The sequence below is a fragment of the Dendrobates tinctorius genome, unplaced genomic scaffold (assembly GCF_039654945.1).
Source record: "Dendrobates tinctorius isolate UK_male_01 unplaced genomic scaffold, ASM3965494v1 ptg000011l, whole genome shotgun sequence".
Taxonomy (NCBI): Eukaryota; Metazoa; Chordata; class Amphibia; order Anura; family Dendrobatidae; genus Dendrobates; species Dendrobates tinctorius.
In genome coordinates, this window is record NW_027361679.1 from 45,256,242 (window position 1) to 45,272,370 (window position 16,129).

Below are 16,129 nucleotides of genomic sequence, written 5' to 3' on the forward strand. Positions count from 1 at the left end.
CCCATACACACGTGGCTCCACTCTGTACACTAAGAACACACACGACTCCGCTCTGTACACCTCATACACACGCGGCTCCGCTCCGTACACCTTGTACACATGCGGCTCTGCTCTGTACACCTTGTACACACGGCTCCGCTCCATACACCTCATACATGCGCGGCTCTGCTCCGTACACCTCATACATGCGCGGCTACGCTCCATACACCTCGTACACGCGCGGCTCCACTCCGTACACCTTGTACACGTGCGGCTCCGCTCCGTACACCTTGTACACGTGCAGCTCTGCTCCGTACACCTTGTACATGCGCAGCTCCGCTCCGTACACCTCGTACACGCGTGGCTCCGCTCTGTACACCTCGTACACGCGCGGCTCCGCTCCTTACACCTCATACACATGACTCCGCTCCATACACTTCGTACACACACGGCTCCACTCCGTACACCACATACACACGTGGCTCCATACATCTCGTACACACGCGGCTTCACTCCATTCACCTCATATACACATGGCTCCGCTCCGTACACCTCATACACACTCGGCTCCGCTCCGTACACCTTGTACACATGCAGCTCCTCTCTGTACACCTCGTACACACACAGCTCCGCTCCGTACACCTTGTAAACACATGGCTCCACTCCATACACCTCGTTCACACATGGCTCCGCTCCGTACACCTCGTACACACATCTCTGCTACATCTACCCTGTAAACGACTCCTGAACCCACACATACTTCCCTCATCCAGCACCATGACAACCAGCACAGCAGACTCCTGCAGATACCAAGAGGCAGGGATGTGCGAACAGGACCTGTGATGAGGTCACAGGAGGGGTGGAGTCAGGGGTCACGTGATCAGGGGTCTGGACAAACGCCCCTGATCATGTGATCCCCTGACTCCTCCCCTCCTGTGACCTCATCACAGGTCCTGTGTACAGAGAAGAGAGCAGCCAAGCGAAGCTGTGAGTGACTGCGGGGGGGAGGTCTCATGCTAGGGCGAGGATGGGGTGTTTGGGGGCTTATCTCCCTGCAGTGCGGGATAGAAAAATCCTGGGAGGGTTGGAAACTATAACCGTCGTGCCCTCAGAGGGCCGGCGGCAGGAAGAACAGCCAGGCCAGTGGCCGCATCAGCTGCCCGTGGCCCACATGACAGCGGCCCAGCGGGAAAATGCCCAGTTGGGCATATTACCAATCCGGGCCTGCTGTGTGTGTGGGGCTGCTTTATACTCTAAGAGGGCTGCATTATGTTATCTATGTGTGTATGGGACTGCATTATACTCTTAGGGGGCAGCACTATACTGTGTGTGTTTGAGGGGGGCTGCATTATACTGTGTGTGGGGCTGCATTATACTCTGAGGGGGCTGCAATATACTTACTTCTTCAGCTCAGACTCCAGTTTTTTCATATACTGTGAGGGGGCTAATTTATACTCTAGGGGTGCTGCATTATACTGATAATACTGTGTGTGGGGGGGCTGCATTATACTGTATATATGGGGCTGCATTATACTCTGTGTGGGGCTGCATTATACTCTGAGGGGGCTGCATTATACTGTGTGGGGGGCGGCATTATATTCTGAGGGGGCTGCAGTATACTCTATGATGGGGGCTGCATTATACTTTGAGGGCAGCTGCGTTATACTCTATCAAGGACCATTTGGAGTGCATTTTACTATATGCACTATATGGGACCTGCATTAGACTGTATCAAGGACTATCTGTACCAATCATTCTTCCTCAGCAAGAGTAAGGCTAGGTGCACATGGTCCGTAAACAATTCTGGTTGGACGCTGCATACTTATGCAGCATCCAAATGTTACAGCATAGTGGATAGGATTTAAAAAAAAAATCACATGCCCGCTATGCGTGCACAGATACCTGCTGCTCACCCACAGACATGGACATGTGGCGCATCTCTCCAGACTAAAGCATGTCTATTTATCTTGAAAGACGCGAGTCTATGGAAGATAAATTTCACCCATACAATGTATTGGACGTGGTGAATTTGCACAGTTCAATGAACATATGGGGATTCACCTCTGTTCAATAGCCGGCAGCGCTGACATGTGCTGCATCCAAAGCACTGCCAATTACTGAACGTGTGCATCTACCCTAAAGAGGCCAGGAACTAAGTGTCGAACAACTTCAATATTGTCAATCGCGCTCACTTACCAGCCTGAAGTCAGCGCTTTTAAATACAACAGAAATGTTTCTGTGTGATGGTACAATATGTGATCATTTGGGGCCCCACTTTAAACTTTTGCACAGGGCCCCACATTGTCTAAAATGGGCCCTGATAACAGGATAGGGATGAGGGGGCCTTGCATACTAGGATAGAAATGAGTGGGCAAGCATACCAGGATAGAATTGTGGGGGAAAGCATACCAGGATGGTAATGAGGGGACCATGTATACCAGAATGGTGGAGTGGACTATGTGTACCAGGATGGGGATGAGGGGACCGTTCATATAAGGATGGGGATGAGGGGGCCATGTATGCAAGGATGAGGGGACTATGTATACCAGGATGGGGATGAGGGGGTCATGTATACCAGGATGGGGTTGAGGGGACCATGTATACCAGGATAGGGATGAGGGGGAAATGCATACCAGGATGGTGATGAGGGGACCATGTATACCTGGATAGGGATGAGGGTGAAATGCATACCATGATGGTGATGAGGGGCGATGTATACCAGGATGGGGATGAGGGGATCATGTACACCAGGATTGGGATCAGGGATCCACGTATACCAGTATGGTGATGAGCGGGCCATTTATACCATGATAGTGCTGATGGAGCCATGTATACAAGAATGGAGATGAGGGAGCCATACATACCTGGATTGGGGGCATATATATACCAAGATGGGGTATATCAGTACAGAATTGGGGAAATTACCCCTGTAGCAGTGTCAGCATTTCCCCCCTCCCATAACAGTTCGTCATGAGTACGTTTTGCTTCAATTTTTTTTCTAGTTTGCTCCTCTAAAACCTAGGTGTGTGTTATGTAAAGGTGCATCTTATAGTCCAAAAAATACGGTAATAAAAAAAAACACTCCGCCGCTCCTCTGACCATCACACACTCCCTCCCCTCATAAAACACGTCCCCCTGCTCATCATACAGAACCACTATCCTAGTCAATGTCCTAACAAACGCATTGGTGGAAATGCAATCATTTACCAAACTTTGCATGAATTTTTGCCTACTTTTTCTGAACAAGTTCGCTTATCTCTTTATGCATGTCATTTATGTATTGCCGTGTCAATGTAAATTGCAATACTTGGGATGGACCACTATACCAATAAATCTCAAGATGAATAAACACAGATCTAAAATGGTATTATGAATAGTGTTGAGCATTCCGATACCGCAAGTATCGGGTATCGGCCGATACTTGCTGTATCGGAATTCCGATACCGACTTCCGATATTTTTTCAATATCGGAAGTCGGCATCGGAATCGGAAGTTCAAAGTTGATTGACAGCCTGACGTCATCATGATGCGCGGTGTGTGCGCATCATGATGCGCCGTCATTTCGGGCCTTCCGGGGGTCTCTGCCGGCCTGCCGGGGGGCTGTGCCGGCCTGCCGGGGGGCTGTGTGGACTGCCCGGGGTCTGTACCGGCCTGCCGGGGGGCTGTGCCGGCCTGCCGGTGGTCTGTGCACCCTGTGGGGGTCTGTACCGGCCTGCCGGGGGGCTGTGCCGGCCTGCCGGTGGTCTGTGCACCCTGTGGGGGTCTGTACCGGCCTGCCGGAATTTCCCACACAGCAATGGCATAAAGTGAGACTAGGGACTTTTTTTTTTTAAGTGGCGGAGGAATACAGTGCGGAAGGATACCTACCTTCCGTCATTGGATTCCTGCAGCCCGTAGAGAATGGCAGCAACAGCTGATGCTGCAGTTCTCTACCCAAGATCGCCGTGGGACACACTCGTGGACTGCTTCGGATCGTGGGTGAGTATTTTTGTGGTTTGTTATGTTAATATTTATTCCGTAAAAGACAATGGCTTCGGGGAACAATGTGACAAGTATTGGTAAGTATGTTACTCTATGTTATATGTACTGTATGTCTATGTATGTATTGTATGAATGTATTGTATGTAGTATGTATGTAGTATATATGTGGTATGTATGTAGCATGTAGTATGTATGTAGTATGTATGTAGCATGCATGTAGCATGCAGTATGTATGTAGCATGCATGTAGTATATATGTAGTATGTATGTAGCATGTAGTATGTATGTAGCATGCATGTAGTATATATGTAGTATGTATGTAGCATGTAGTATGTATGTAGCATGCATGTAGTATGTATGTAGTATGTATGTAGTATATATGTAGTATGTATGTAGCATGTAGTATATATGTAGTATGTATGTAGCATGTAGTATGTATGTAGCATGCATGTAGTATGTATGTAGTATGTATGTAGTATATATGTAGTATGTATGTAGCATGTAGTATGTATGTAGCATGCATGTAGTATATATGTAGTATGTATGTAGCATGTAGTATGTATGTAGTATGTATGTAGTATGTATGTGGTATGTATGTAGTATATATGTAGTATGTATGTAGCATGTAGTATGTATGTAGCATGCATGTAGTATATATGTAGTATGTATGTAGCATGTAGTATGTATGTAGCATATATGTAGTATGTATGTAGTATGCATGTAGCATGCATGTAGTATATATGTAGTATGTATGTAGCATATATGTAGTATGTATGTAGCATGTAGTATATATGTAGTATGCATGTTGCATGCATGTAGTATATATGTAGTATGCATGTTGCATGCATGTAGTATGTATGTAGTATGTATGTTGCATGTAGTATATATGTAGTATGAATGTAGCATGTATGTAGTATGTAGTATGAATGTAGCATGTATGTAGTATGCATGTTGTATGTGTGTAGCATGTAATTTTTTTTTTTTTTTTTTTTTTTTTTTACATTCAACACATTAGCCGGATGATGGGACTACTACTGTCCCATCATTGGCTAATGTGTCAATCACTGTCATGGTAGCAGGCATCGCCCGATGGGACTTGTAGTCCCATCGGACGATGCCTGCACAGACCCCCGAAGCCTGCACAGCCCCCCGGCAGGCCGGCACAGCCCCCCGGCAGGCCGGCACAGCCCCCCGGAGCCTGCACAGCCCCCCGGCAGGCCGGCACAGACCACTGGAGCCTGCACAGACCCCCTGGCAGGCCGGCACAGCCCCCCGAAAGGCCCGTACAGACCCCAGAGAGGCTGTACAAGGGAAAAACAGGATTTTTCTTATTCCGATACCGGAAGTCCCATAGACTTGAATGGGACTTCCGGTATCGGAATCGGCGATACCGATACTTTTTTTTAAGATTGGCCGATCCATTCCGATCCGATACTTTGAAGTATCGGACGGTATCGCTCAACTCTAATTATGAACCAGAGTATGTCGAGGCATTTTTTTTATGTGCATGAAACTTCCCCCCTGGCAATCTAGAACCTATTATATTAGAACAAATACCGGCAAGCCATACTAAAAGATATCAAAGATTAGTGAATTGGGAAAGAATATTTCTGGATTTTTAAATTGTCCACATTAGTTCCTGAAGGACTGAATGAATTATAGACCTTACAGACTAAATAGGGATACATTGAAATGTTTGCTATAAGTAATCACTCTGTTTAGTGTCTGGGGGGTAAATGCTTCCATTGATATGTGATTATATTGTAAGGGTTAAATAATTAACCCCTTAACCCCCAAGGGTGGTTTGCACGTTCATGACCGTGCCAATTTTTACAATTCTGACCACTGTCCCTTTATGTGGTAATAACTCTGAAACTCTTCCATGGATCCCAGTGATTCTGAAATTATTTTCTCGTGACATATTGTACTTCATGATAGTGGTAAAATTTCATTCAAATAACTTGCGTTTATTTGTGAAAAAATGGAAATTTGGCAAAAATTTTGAAAATTTCACAATTTTCCAAATTTGAATTTTTATGCCCTTAAATCACAGAGATATGGCACACAAAAAACTTAATAAATAACATTTCACATATGTTTACGTTACATCAGCACAATTTTGGAACCAAAATTTTTTTTGTTAGGAAGTTATAAGGGTTAAAAGTTGACCAGTGATTTCTCACTTTTGCAACACCATTTTATTATTACGGATCACATCACATTTGAAGTCACTTTGAGGGGTCTATATGATAGAAAATAAGCAAAAGTGACACCATTCTAAAAACTGCACCCCTCAAGGTGCTCAAAACCATATTCAAGAAGTTTATTAACCCTTCAGGTGCTTCACAGGAATTTTTTGAATGTTTAAAAAAATGAATATTTAACTTTTTTTCACAAAAAAATTACTTCAGGGCCTATTTTTTTTATTTTACCAAGGGTAACAGGAGAAATTGGACTGCAAAAGGTATTGTGCAATTTCTCTTGAGTACGCTGATACCTGATATGTGGGGGGAACCACTGTTTCGGCGCATGGCAGAGCTCAGAAGGGAAGGAGCGCTGTTTGACTTTTTCAATGCAAAATTGGCTGGAATTCAGATTGGACACCATGTCACGTTTGGAGAGCCCCTGATGTGCCTAAACAGTGGAAACCCCCACAAGTGACCCCATTTTGGAAACTAGACCCCCCAATGAACTTATCTAGATATGTGGTGAGAACTTTGAACCCAGAAGGGCTTCACAGAAGTTTATAACGTACACCCGTACAATTAAAAAATCATATTTTTTACACAAAAATGATCTTTTCACCCTCAATTTTTATTTATCCAAGGGTAACAGGACCCCAAAAGTCATTGTGCAATTTGTCCTGAGTACACTGATTCCCTATATGTGGGGGTAAACCACTATTTTTGCGCATGGCAGAGCTTGGAAGGGAAGCAATGCCATTTGACTTTTTTGGCTGGAATTGCGATTGGACACTATGCCGCGTTTGGAAAGCCCCTGATGTGCCTAAACAGTGGAAACCCCCCACAAATGACACCATTTTGGAAACTAGATTCCCTAAGGAACATATCTAGATCTGTGGTGAGCACTTTGAACCCCGAAGGGCTTCACAGAAGTTTATAATGCCCGGGCGTGAAAATAAAAAAATCATATTTTTTCCATAAACATGATCTTTTAGTCCCCGATTTTTTTATTTTCCCAAGGGTAACAGGAGAAATTGGACCCCAAAAGTTGTTGTCCAATTTACTCCTGAGTATGCTGATACCCCATATGTGGGAGAAAACTACTGTATGGGCACACGTCAGGGCTCGGAAGGGAAGTAGTGATGTTTTGAAATGCAGACTTTGATGGAATGGTCTGCGGGTGTCATGCTGCCTTTGGAGAGCCCCTGATGTACCTAAACAGTGGAAACCCCCACAAGTGACCCTATTTTGGAAACTAGACCCCCTAAGGAACTTATCTAGATTTGTATTGAGCACTTTGAACCCCCCCAGTGCTTTATAACGCCCGGGTGTGAAAATAAAAAAATCATATTTTTTCCATAAAAATTATCTTTTAGTCCCCAATTTTTTGATTTTCCCAAGGGTAACAGGAGAAATTGGACCCCAAAAGTTGTTTTGCAATTTGTTCTGAGTAGGCTGATACCCCATATGTGGGGGTAAAACACTGTTTGGGCACATGGCAGAGCTTGGAAGGGAAGGAGCACCATTTGATTTTTCAAAGCAGAATAGGCTGGAATTGAGATCAAACGCCATGTTGCATTTGGAAAGCACCTGATGTGCCCAAACAGTGGAAACCCCAAAATTCTAACTCCAACCCTAACCCCAACACACCCCTAACCCTAATCTCAGCCCTAACCCTTGCCCTAACCCTAACCCTAGCCTTAACCCTAATGGAAAAATGGAAATAAATATATTTTTTAAATTTTATTATTTTTCCCTAACTAAGGGGGTGATGAAGGGGGGTTTGATTTACTATTTATAGCGGGTTTTTATTTTTGGCAGCTGTCATAAGGTAAAAAATGCTTTTATTGTAAAAATAGTTTTTTGCATCACCACATTTTGAGAGCTATAATTTTTCTGTATTTTGACCCACTGAGTCATGTGAGGTCTTATTTTTTGCAGGGCGAGTTGATGTTTTTATTGGTACCATTTTTGGGCACGTGACATTTTTTGATCGCTTTTTATTCCGATTTAAAAAATCATATTTTTTCCGCAGAAATTATCTTTTCACCCCCAATTTTTATTTTCCCAAGGGTAACAGGACCCCAAAATTAATTTGTTCAATTTGTCCTGAATACGCTGATACCCCATATGTGGGGGTAAACCACTATTTGGGCGCATGGCAGAGCTCAGAAGGGAAGCAGCGCCATTTGACTTTTTTTGGCTGGAATTGAGATTGGACGTCATGTCACGTTAGGAAAGCCCCTGATGTGCCAAAACTGTGGAAACCGCCCAATTCTAACTCCAACCTTTATCCCAACACACCCCTAACCCTAGCCCTAACCCTAGCCCTAACCCTAACCCTAGCCCTAATGGGAAGATGGAAATAAATACATTTTTTTTAATTTTATTATTTTTCCCTAACTAAGGGGGTGATAACGGGGGGTTTGATTTACTATATATAGCAGGTTTTTATGTTTGGCAGCTGTCGCACGCTAAAAGACGCTTTTTATTGTAAAAATAGTTTATGCACCACCACATTTTGGGAGCTATAATTTTTCCATATTTTCACCCACCGAGTCATGTGAGGTCTTATTTTTTGCGGGACGAGTTGACGTTTTTATTGGTATCATTTTCGGGCATGTGACATTTTTTGATTGCTTTTATTCCAATTTTTGGGACGCAGAATGAACAAAAACCAGCATTTCAAGAATTTCTTTTGGGGGGTGCGTTTACACCGTTCCACGTGCAGTAAAATTGATAAGGTGGTTTTAGGCTAGAGTCACACTAACCTGCGCAAAATACGGTCCGTAGTTTACTTGAGTAATACGGATGAATGACCACTAAATAGTGCTCCGTAGGTCATCCGTAAGCAAGGTGAGGTCGCGTATTTTGCGCATGTGTGCATCCGTATGCAATCCGTATGGCGAGATTTTCTCGCAGCCTTGCAAAATGGACATTTAACAGATTTGAGGCCTGCAAACAATTTAAATCAGTAGCCTGCACCCTATTTAGACACTCAGAAACAGGTGGATGCCTACATTCTGTACATTTGTCACCTTGCTTTCAAGAGGTGTGTTGGTGTTCTTTGTGCAGCATGGAAGAGGGTCTGCGATTCAATACAACTGAGCAGGTTCTCTTTACCTGGCTTTTGTCACGGCGCTTTGGGCAACCATATCCTGTGATAGTGGATCCGTGGAAGAGGAGACGCATGTGGGTCCATCCACTTTTGAGGCAACGACTCACAAGAGGGCATTTTCACCGCCTCTATTCTCCTCTGCGGGAGCATCCGGATAAATTTTACCAGTACTGTCGCATGAGCATTGCCACATTTGATCGACTCTTGGAGACAGTGCGCCCTGGGATAACCTTTCAGGACACAAGGATGCGCAAAGCCATATCTGCAGAGGAGCGACTTCTACTCACAATACGGTATGTACTACACAACCACATTCTCTATATTCCTAATGTGTGTGCTAAATTATGTTTTTTGTCCTTCTTGGACAAAGTTTAATGCCCTCATCTTACTCCAAATATGATTCACCTGACACAGCAGAATGTTACATCTAATATGTCCAACATATCACTTAGTCATTGTGCCACCAAATATGTGTGTGTTCTTCTCTCTCATTTCCTAACAAGTTTGGTCGGTATGTATCTGATTTTTTTTTACTTTAGCCATTCTAAACTTTACTATTTTTGTTGTTCTACAGCTTCCTGTCCACTGGCCTGTCTTATGCCGCCCTCCACCATGAGTTTCTCATAGGAAAATCAACCATTTCAGGCATAGTGAGGTCTACATGTGCAGAAATCTGGACAAGACTCCATCAAGTGGTCATGCCCGAGCCCAGGATGGAAGACTGGTTAAGGATATCAAGGGAGTTTGAGGAGGACTGCCAGTTTCCAAATTGTATTGGGGCCCTGGATGGCAAACATATCAGGGTGCGTAAGCCGCCGAACTCAGGCTCCCAATTCTTCAATTATAAACAATACTTTTCTGTTGTATTGTTGGCTCTGGTAGACCCTCAATACAAGTTTATAATTGTTGACATTGGGGCCTATGGAAGGACGGGAGACTCTAGAGTCTTCAATACTTCCATAATGGCTTGGCGGCTACGCACCAACCAGTTGGATCTACCACCACCACGCCAGCTACCAGGCTCCACCGAACAATCAGTCCCTTATGTCCTTGTGGCAGATGAGGCCTTTCAGTTATCGCCCAATGTCATGAGGCCATATCCCCGGCGCAACCTTGACCACAGGCGCAGAATTTTTAACTTGCGCCTATCACGTGCTAGGCGACTGGTGGAGTGTTCCTTTGGGATTCTTTGTGCCAAATGGCGAATACTCCTGTCTGCCATTCAGTTGAGTGAGCAAAATGTGAATGAAGTTGTGAAAGCCTGTGTTGTTCTGCATAACTTCACCAGGATACATGATTGCTCCTCCTCTGATGGTGTTGTGCGTAGGCCGGACAATGTGCGCAGGGTGAGACCACCTATGAACCCTCAACGTAGACCGCTCTCTGGCCTCAAAGTGCGTGATATTTTCACTAATTACTTTATCTCACCTGAGGGGGCAACTTCTTGGCAAGAGCATGCTGTGTCTATGTTATAATTTGTTGCTTTAAGTGTGTCAAAATATATATTACTCAAGCCTTTATGATTCTATGAGTGTTTCATTGCATTGGTTGGTGTCTGTTAGTATGTTGTGAGGGATTGTGAAAAATCACACAGAGACGTTAAGTAGAGTAGACAAATATTTAGTTTTGCCTTTTTTTTTGCTTAAAGGCAAACATAATTTTGCCATAAGACAAATTTGGCAATGGCCAAAATGACCCTTTGTGCCTTCTTTAACTTGTTGTAAAATGAACATTACATAAAAAAACAGCCACAAACATTAGGCAAAAACAACATTGCTGCATCACTAGATTAACCTAGATTTGCCAACAAAAGGTGAGCTCCATCACCAAAATAAAGGCAACAAGATAACACTCACATTTCCTCATAATGTTAGCCAAACATAAAAAGATTCAACCATGACAGGCAAGGCTACCTCACAGCTTTCACACAGATATTACCTGTCTGTAGAACAGACAATATTTAAGCATGCTATACCGGAAAGGATGAAAATACAAAACTCACTTGTTAAGACATAGAGAGAGCGGGTTATTCTGAATGCTTGTCGCCTAGAAATTTTGTACTAGAGATTGCTAACAAAAAAGGTGACTACTTAACTAAGGCGAGCACGCCTTTCCTAGGTGTTAGCAAGTGAGTAGTGTATTTTCATCCTTTCATTTTACAGCATAGCGCATTTAAAGATTCTCTTTTCTACACACATGTAATATCTGTCTGAAAGGCGTGAGGTAGCGTTGCCTGTCATGATGGATTGTTTCATATGTTTGGAAAACATTGTTTAAAAATGTGAATGTTAAATTATATTCTAAATGTTGGTGAAGGAGAACACCTGTTTTTTCATTTAGATTAGGAGCACCAGTTACATCTCACTGGACATCTCCAACCATCAGAATCATAAATCCTCATGTGTTGGGGAAGGGGAACATGGAAGAACAGCCTGTGGGTGCTGCTGGACATTGTGACCAACATCGCCCTGTGTGGGGCCATACTGTTGCCCATGATGCTGGAATTGTCCAGCCTCCTGGGACTGTTGGGGATACTGGCCAGAGTAATGATGATGGTGAGGGGCTTCTTGTTGGCTCTGGTAGGCCCGTGGCTCATACCCACCAAGATAGCCAGATCGTCCCCAACCCGGTTGGGACCAGCCTCCAACACTGGGTGGGTACAAGTAGCCATATTGGTGGGGTTGGCTTGAGGAAGACATTTGGGGCTGCGGTATAGACGGTTGGGTAGGGGGAGGAAGGGGTTGAGGTGTTGGCCCACGTATTAGGGGCTGTTCAGACCCTGCTTGAGCAAGCATCTGTGTAGATGGTCTCATGCGCATTAAATTTCGTGGTGAGAGCTGCCACCTCTCCAGAAATTCAAAAACCTCATATGGGGTATTGGGGGGGTGATTGCATCAAGCAGGATCTGAATACATCCCCTAATACGGAGCCTGACCTCACGGGTAAGGGCACGGAGATAAAGGGTGAGGCTACGTGCATAGGCCTCCTCCCCATCATCTGTAGTTACTCTGGACAAATAATTGAGCACCCCTGTGTCCACATTGGTCCTGCTCTCTTGAAGAGTGACCTGGCGCCTTCTTCTTGTTCGCCGTGATGCTAGAGCAGCCTGTGGGGAGGACCTGATCTGGGCACTTGGGCTTCTGCTCAAGTTGCCCGGCTCTTTCAGGATGGGTGAGGTTGCAGCAGCAGACCGTCCTGGTGGTGAGGTGTGTAGGGCAGCCATTGTGTGGTCTTGTGATGCCTCATCTTCAGCCATCCTTCTTGTAGGGGGAGAAGATGGGCCAGCCACCTCATCCCCTACAGGATCTATAATGGGCTCTGCCTCTGAGGCCGTTCCTCGATCCGTAAGGTTGGATTGAGTTCTGTTATGAAATAGAACAGAGCCAAAAATACATCAATATTTTTGTCCCTGTAAAGTATTTGTGTAATGTATTTGTGTAATGTGGTGTGAGGTATGTACTTACGGTCTCAGATCCAGAATTGGGGCGAGGAAGTTCAGCCGGTCATAGTATATATATTTTCTTTTGACATGCCCAGCATCCCCACTCCTTGACCGCTGCTGGCGTTCCCGGCGGAACTGGTCCCGGATGCTTCGCCAGCATTTCATCACATCTTCCACTGCAATGTGACAGGAAAGATTGTCAAAATCACATATTTGAGAGGTCACATTTTCTAACAGTAGTCTAGGCATGGGGCCTTCTGGGGTGTGCTTTCTACCCATGGTGGCATATGTAATTGGGCCGATACACAGGGTCTCATTAGCTACACTTAAACTAATTTTATTGGCTAGGAGGATGAGGAGCTTGTGACCTAACCCCTAATTATGGCTGTGTGATGCCACGTGTCACATCCAAATGTAACGGCCTCATGAGGCTAATAAAATTACATGCCCAAGAAGGGGGGTGCTGATTGTAGAATCATTTTTAAGCGCGCGCTAAGGTTAATGATGTTTTTATGGTTGCACTTACGAATTTTATGCTGCTCATCACGTGGTCTGTCACCAAAGTCATGGTACATCTGGTGACAGATGCGCCTCAATGACGCCTCCTTTCTTGTCCGGTTCGCATAATTTGCATCGCGTGGGTTCCATATTTCGGGACGCTCCTGCACCAGCACAATGAGCATCTCAACATTAATATATGTGGACGCCATGCTGCTGCTGTACTCTGTGGAGGCGTACTTCCTGGATGTCTGGAGCACTTTTTGAGCTCATTTGCATGTCTAGGCTTCCTGATGATGTATTGGCCCATTTCCTGTCACCAGCCAAAAGACCTACGTATTGCTCGCAGGTCACACGTGTGTTCCGTGTGTAATCCGTATTTTTTGCGCACTCATTGACTTGCATTGGCGTACTATGGGCGTAGTACGCTGACAATCGCAGCATGCTGCGATTGGCACGGAGCGTAGGATACGGATGAGAAATATACACCTGGTGCGAGTGACCCCATTGAAAATCATTTGTCCGTGTCTAATGCGTGCTTTTTGCGCCTCTCACGCGCCCGTATTCCTCGCCAGTGTAACTCCGGCCTTATTCTTTGGGTCAGTACGATTACAGCGGTATCTCATTTATGTCTTTTTTTATGTTTTGGCGCTTTTACGCAATGAAAACAATTTTATTAAAAAAATATTATTTTTGCATTGCTTTATTCTGCGAGCTATAACTTTTTTATTTTTTGCTGATGATGCTGTATCATGGCTCTTTTTTTTGCGGGACAAGATGGCGTTTTCAGCGGTACCATGGTTATTTACATGTGTCTTTTTGATCGCGCGTTATTGAACTTTTTGTTCGGCAGTATGACAATAAAGCATTATTTTTTGCTTTGTTTTTTATTTTTATTTTGAAGGGGTTCACTAAGGGGGTTAACTAATGGGACACTTTTATAGGGCAGGTCGTTACGGACGCGACAATACCAAATATGTTTACTTTTATTGTTTGTTTTATTTATTTCCAAAAAATGAATTTATTAGGGAATTTTTTTTTTTAATTTATTTTGCGATTTTTTATAAATTAATTTAACACTTTTTTTTTAACTTTATTACATTGACCCAGGGGGGACATCACTGTCATGTGACAGATCGCTGATCTGTCACATCACAGATCTCTGTGATAGATCAGCGATCTATCACATGACGTACTATCCCGTCCCTGGGAATTAAGTCCCAGGGCACATGGACGGGATAGTACGTCATATGGCAGAAAGGGGTTAATGAATCTAAATACCTACACCTGGTCTATGTGCTTATAAGAATGCAATTCACTCGGTATGTATGTTTTTATTTTTATTTGTGCTTGATGAAGAGATCGGTTTGCTCTAGAAACTTGTTGTTTTATACTACTGTATATCTGGTGAGACAGCAACTTCATATCATATTTTTTTCCGTTCCGTTTCTTTGGAATAAGTGATACCTACATTATCATTTATTTTAATTGCAGATAATAGTCATTAATACATTTAAAGGGTTGTTAATTTCATGCCAATGGTTTTAGCATAGATAACTTATTATGTATTATTCTATCAATACTTGGCCTGTTTAGATTGAAATGTTTTAATCTCTTATTGCTGACCTCTCAAGTCTTGCTGGAGCAACATAATGAAGCAAATGACCACACATAATGACTTTCCAAAGTCCTTGCAATGCCTTATTAACATGCTGGCAGCGCAAACCCTGACTTTATTATTGACTACATTGAATACACAATACAGTGACCTCCGCCTTCTGCAACTAAATCTCTTCTTACAGATCTATCAAAGTGATTTTATATGAAGAAGTAACCAGGGAAGACTTTGGCTTTTTCTTCCTCTAAAATACAATCTTGACACAAAGAATGAACATCAAGTCAATTATTGAATGTCCTGATAAGCAGGAAAGCTGGGCCATATATAGTAATATGTAATGTCTTGCGCAAAAAAAAGCAGATGTCTTGAAAATTGTAAATGCTGTGATCAAACAACATAATTAAAAAATGCTTGTTTCTGTCTCATAAAGGATGCCTGCAGGATTTCACTCCTCAATCTATTTATATGTGTATAAATAGACAAGTCCAGCAATATGTTTTTATGGCCGGTCCACAACTGAGAAATCAGCGTGTGATTTGAAATGCGAATGAGGCTAAATGACTATGGTAGGTCTAAAGCCTCTGTCATTCTATTCTTCACCCAGTGCCACCTCCTCCTACTTGAATGAGAGCTTTCATGCTCTCTGATATTAGGCAAAGTAGCCATCGGTCAATCAGCAGGATGCGGTGCTGGGAAGGAAATAGAGCTGGATTGACAGAAGATACAGATCTACAAATAGTTCTTAAAGGCCCTGTTACACGCATCAATGTCCCAGCAATCCCACCAACGATCTAATGTGAATGGGATCCCTGGGACATAGCTGATCACTGGTGAGCTGTCACATAGACAGCCCCTCCAGCGATCAGGACCAGCGAGCAAGCTGGTTTCCAGTGTAAACAGTGGGTATCTAAGAGCCGTCTGGCTCCTAGATACCAGCTGTTTACATTGGAAACCTGCGTGCAGCGTTGCTGATTGTTGCTCTCCCACTGCCACATGCAGTGATGCGCGCTGGCCAGCAGGAGACCAACGATCAAAAAACGGCCCAGGTCGATCCTGCACGATCAGCGATACCTGGAAGGGGGGCTGGTTGCTGATACATGTCACACACAGCGATATCGCTGGCGAGATCGCTGTGGCATCACAAAATCAGCAATCTCGCTGGCAATATCGTTGTGTGTGATGGGGCCTTAAGCCTCATTTGCTTACCAATTCAAACACTGATTTCTCAGTAGAGGATAAACAGACTACTCATGTAAAGGTATTGCTGGATTTGTCTTTGAAAGATCTACAAGGTCATATAAAAGGTTTGGG